Source organism: Tursiops truncatus, chromosome 5, assembly GCF_011762595.2.
Source record: "Tursiops truncatus isolate mTurTru1 chromosome 5, mTurTru1.mat.Y, whole genome shotgun sequence".
Taxonomy (NCBI): domain Eukaryota; kingdom Metazoa; phylum Chordata; class Mammalia; order Artiodactyla; family Delphinidae; genus Tursiops; species Tursiops truncatus.
In genome coordinates this window covers 7895289-7900464 of record NC_047038.1, presented here as the reverse complement: position 1 = coordinate 7900464, position 5176 = coordinate 7895289, and the positions used below count along the sequence as shown (strand labels likewise).

Genomic DNA, 5176 nt, shown 5'->3' with positions numbered 1-5176 from the left:
AGACCCAGTTTGTGTTAATACATGAGACAACCAGATAGTTTGAACTTCTATGGCTAAGCCCATTTCCCTATTTATAGAGACAGAGCTAGCCCTGCTCTATTAACAGCTACCAATGTACTGCTTTGTCCTTTAAGATCTATTTGCCACACGAGGCTGAAACCACTAAACTTGAGTTTTTCCACTAAGGCTACAGACACTGCATCTATGCAGGGATGAGAAGCTTGTTACACACTCACACGTACCAAGTCTATCAGCCCTTGGGAGTCAACTTCCAACTCTGCATTTATTTTATTCCACTATATCTTTATATGTGTTCTTTCACAATTTTCCTATCAGGCTAAACACAGTAAAAATCTCAACACAGTCGCACCTGGTTCTGGTTACCCAGCAGTAGTACTTGTGTGCAATTAAACAAGAGACCAAAACCACAGAACAAGTGCACAGGGTGGGGATTACAGGGCAGGGAACAGATATAAAAACACAGATGTGCAGAATTCACCAGAAACCTCAAGCATCTGCCTAAGTCTATAGCAGAAGGCTACATGCCACAGTTCAGATCCTTCACCTATCACCCCAATTCTTGGACCCCACAGCAGGGCCAATGCTGTTACTTTTGCACCTGGGGTCCTCAAAAGTGAGTACTGCAAATCCAGAAATGCTACCCTTGAACTGTGTGAATCTGGCTGAAAACAGATGACGCAACAAACCTACACTCTGTCTGACAGTTAAATTCATGTTACAAAAAAAACCTAACTTTAAGATTTATTTTTGTAACTTTTTGAAACAGAGAAAACAACATACTCCTTGGGGAAAGGTGAGGAATTGAGAAGACAGGCCCTGGGTAAAACTTATTACGACAGCACCTGGAGTTGAGAGGCCTGCCTAGAAGAGAACCACGGGCGCTGCCGCCACGAGCGGGGACGGCTGCCGTCTGAGGCTCAGCAGACCAGTTCACACGCCCCGCAAAGCTGCTATAGATCCAAGTCATAAAAATCTTCCAGCTCATCGTGAAACAAGTCCCACTCGTCTTCAGAGTCCGTCAGGTCGTCGTCCCCACCTGCAGCCAAAAGCATAAGCAACATCTCGCCCAGCTCGAAGGTGACAACCTCTTCGTCGTCGTTGTCGAAGGGGTTGCCGTGCTCTCTTTCCTCAATGAGCTCCCAGAAGTGGTTCCTTCGTTCGGCCCGGTATCTGCTTGATGTTCCCACTTTCTGTCTCTGTGGCTCCTCCCTACGGCCATCAGGGTACGCATGCTTGTAAAAACAGTTCCCTCCAAATGGACAGCTCCCGCGTCCTTCATCAAAATACCTGCACGCCTTGTTGCTCATTGCCTCCTTGTATTTCTGAATGAGTTTCTGCTTCTCTTCTTTCTCCTCCACCCAGTACTCACTTGGAATGACAAAGTTAGATGTGATGCGGCATTCTGGGCAGGACTTTATGATCTTGCTCTCAAATTGCTTAGCACTCCTCCACTTGCGAATACACTTGAGACAGTAGGTGTGGTTGCAGTTGGAGAGGATCCCGAAGCGGCGCTCGCTGGGGTTGGCTTTTTCATAGACCACCTCCATGCAGATCCCACACACCATGTCCTTGCTGCGCTGCACGGCAAGCGAGAGCTCCATGTCCTTCTCATGGGCCTCGATGCAAGATTTTATATGTTGTGATCTTTGGGCAGCATCCATTGGATGGAGGACCTGCAGCCCACACATATCACACGAGTCTCCGTGGAGATACACACAGTTCTCCCCATATCGGCACTCTCCCACCGCAGCATAGGGGCAGAGCTGCTTCTTTGTTTCCACTGCAGTTTGCTCCTTCTCTGATTCTTCCTTGGTCACTGAGCCCTGCAGGGGTGCTTCAGTGGAGGAAGGGGCAGTACGGCCACAGTAGGGCTGCCCAGGAACAAACTCAATGGCGTTCACCCAGTCTTCTGAACCTGCTCCTACAGTTGAAAAGTTTGAATTTCTTGACTCAGCTTCGCACATATTCATTTCAACAATCGGTCCAACTACTGATGAGAGACTTGAGGAAGCAGCAAGGGGTGACTTTGCAGTTAGATCTGTAGCAGTTGCTTCTTCCTGTTTCAATGGCTTGCTGTGTTCATATCTGCAGCGGTCTCCGTAAATACAGTACCCTCGCTGAAAATACTTGCACACTACACCATATGGACTGTCAGAGAGGTCATGTGAGTATCGACAGTTAATCTCCTTCCTTACAAACCCCATGCATGAAATACCTGCAGGTGACCTGTTTAGTCCAGCCGCCGCTGCTGCCGTCGCTGACGCCTCCCCCGCCCCCCGCCCCCAGGGACGGGGAGGTGACTGTGGGGGTAGGGGTGGGGGAGGCCACTGCCGCCGCTGCCGCTCGTGCTCCTGATGTTGTGGCTGTTGTTCCGGGAGCTGCAGCCTCCGCCATTACTGTTTATCCCACACAGCAATGGCGCCGGAACTTCCGGGATCACATAATTCCGGTCCGGCTGCGGGGAGGAGAAGGCGGCAAGGCGAGGGGTGGAGAAGGACCCTGAGGCGCCCGCTCGTTCCCCTCTGCCCCGCATCGCGTCTCGGTGTATTATAATATTAAGGCCACCTCATAATTTATTGTCTTCCACAGACTATAAAACATAGTAACATTCTGTACCTCTATTTACTAGAAATAATTGGGTAAAAAAGAAATGAGAGCAGATAATTCAGGAGGAGATATAAATCAAACCTGTGCAGAACTGAATGTGGAAGTATGTATGTTCACACCCACACACCCACATACACAGTCACTCAATAAACATTTTTATATGTACAAGGACTGTACAAATACACACACAAGTGCTCCTGAAAAATTATGAGTGGGTTGTGAAAGAAGTTTTGGTGTAAAAATTACTAGGATATCTACAATACTAATATTTATTTAAGATCCATTAGTGTTGACCCTTCTCAGTTGAAGAATGTTTTATTGTGGAAAGAGATTTTGCTACTGACCAAGATGGAAGGTAAAAAATTACTCAATAGGGGCAGACCTGTAATGCAGGCATGCTTCAGTGCCCTCAGTTCTAATATCAGATCCTTCTCAAATCCTAACTTATGGTATTCTTGCTCCATTTCTATCCTCAAGTTACTACAATATGTACCATTACCATTAATCTATTAGTTGTGTTGTCAAAAATTTTGGAAAAAGTTTTAATTTATTTTGAAATATTTCAGATATATAAAAGGTATAAAGAATATAAAAATACTCTATCTCCACTATTAACAAATAAAACTTAGAGTTAAATCTTTACTGATTGTATTCCTCTTCCACACAGAGGTGCTTAAAATTCTGAATTTGTATTTTTTATCCTCTTGCATTTCTTTATACTTTACTAAATATATCTGCACTCTGAACCACTGTGAACAAACTAGAACTACTCTTATCAAAATAATGAGTCAAAAATATTTTTTATGTAAAAATAAAGGAAGATATTTGGTAAAAAACATGCATTTTATAAATAGTAATCATATAAATTTTCACTTAATTTTGCATCTATTTATAAACATATCTCCCTATATTTTTTCTAGTTTAGATCTACTTCATGTGCCTGACTAAACAATGCATCATATTTTATTTAATAAAAACTCTACTCCCTGCTTGCATTCACTAATAGATAGAATCATGTGAACTTGTTTCTATGACCTAGCAACAATGAGCAATGTACCCAATTACTGTCTTTATTATTTCGGATCTCTCAGAAGGGGATATTATTGTTTCCTCCTGTCTTCTAACATCTGACATTGTGCCATAGCATCTAAGAGCTTTATTTACCAAGATGCACATTACTTCTCATTGTTTGGATTTCTGTGTGTGTGTGTGCATGTGTGCATGTGTTTGCATGTTGTTGCCATTCACACCAGTTGTTCATTCTCCATTCTTGCTGCTGACATTTTATCACTACCTGGAAGGAATATGAATATTTCTTTTAAATCTCAACCATCTGATCTCTCTATTGTACAATGTAATATATAGAATGATATCTGCTCACCAATAGCTTTTGCTCCTTGGATATATTTTACATGAGACTCACAACTTCTGATATATTGATATATGAAATAATATATGTTGAATGAACCACTTAAAGCTTTAACACAAAGATCTTCATAAGGTATGAGAGACTGTTTGAATATAACCTTATTAATCTGGGTTGCTGCTGTTTCTCTTGCTCTGCTTTTGTCACAAAAAGCAGTCGTTGTGCATTCCTGTGTTACAAAAGCACATCTATGCATAGAGTAAAATGAACAATTAAAGTAGTTAAGTATTCTGTGCAAAAATAGGAAACCATAATAATCCAAGGAAGAAGAAAGAATACCACTGAATAGTTGATTCTAAAAACCCTAAGGAGATTTCCCATTAGAATTAAATAATATAAAATCCAGTTACCTCTAACCCTTATCAAAAGTCCCATTCTCTTGTGAGAGCAAAAACAATCACATCAGACACATATATTGAGGAAATGTAATGAAGAGCAATGAAACTTAATTGAAGTGCTCTTGGCCATTGGGGTCAGGCCTTCTGTGGATTAGAGGCACAAGCTCTTAGGCCTCGTTCTTAGTATTGCTATTTAATGTCAGTTAATTATAGGTGAGTTCATGTTCTCCTGCTGCATTTAAATTAGTCAAAGTTATGTTTTGAAATGTGTAAATACAGATTCAACCTTGAGGAAATTTGCTAACAATATTAAATAATCAAATTTACAAGTAAGAAAGTTTACATTTTACTGGTCGTGATGGACACACTCAACAATTCTCATTACTATCTACATTTATGTTTAAATAAGAAATGAAGAGGCTAAATAGGGTTTACTAATTTATTTTGAAAAAATGACATATTTTAATCAATGCTTTACTAAGAAAATAATTGCATTATATCAATAATCAGTTATTTCAATGGAATAAATTATATTTGCCTTCAACATGTCTACATTTAAAATATTTCAAAGCCTCATAGGGGTAGGGGATTGAGGGGTACAAGCTATTATGTATAAAATAAGCTACAAGGATATATTGTACAACACAGGAAATGTGGCCAGTATTTTATAATGACTATAAATGGAGTATAACCTTTAAAATTGTGAATCACTATATTGTACACCTGTAACTTATATAATGTTGGACATTAACTATACTTCAGTAAAAAAAATATTTCAAAGCCT

At 40.7% G+C, this 5176-nt stretch overlaps 1 pseudogene; it reads right to left on the bottom strand.

The window, feature by feature from the left end:
- Window positions 1-900: 900 nt before the first annotated feature.
- Window positions 901-2535, bottom strand: LOC117312371 (E3 ubiquitin-protein ligase makorin-1 pseudogene; annotated as a pseudogene).
- Window positions 2536-5176: the final 2641 nt, after the last annotated feature.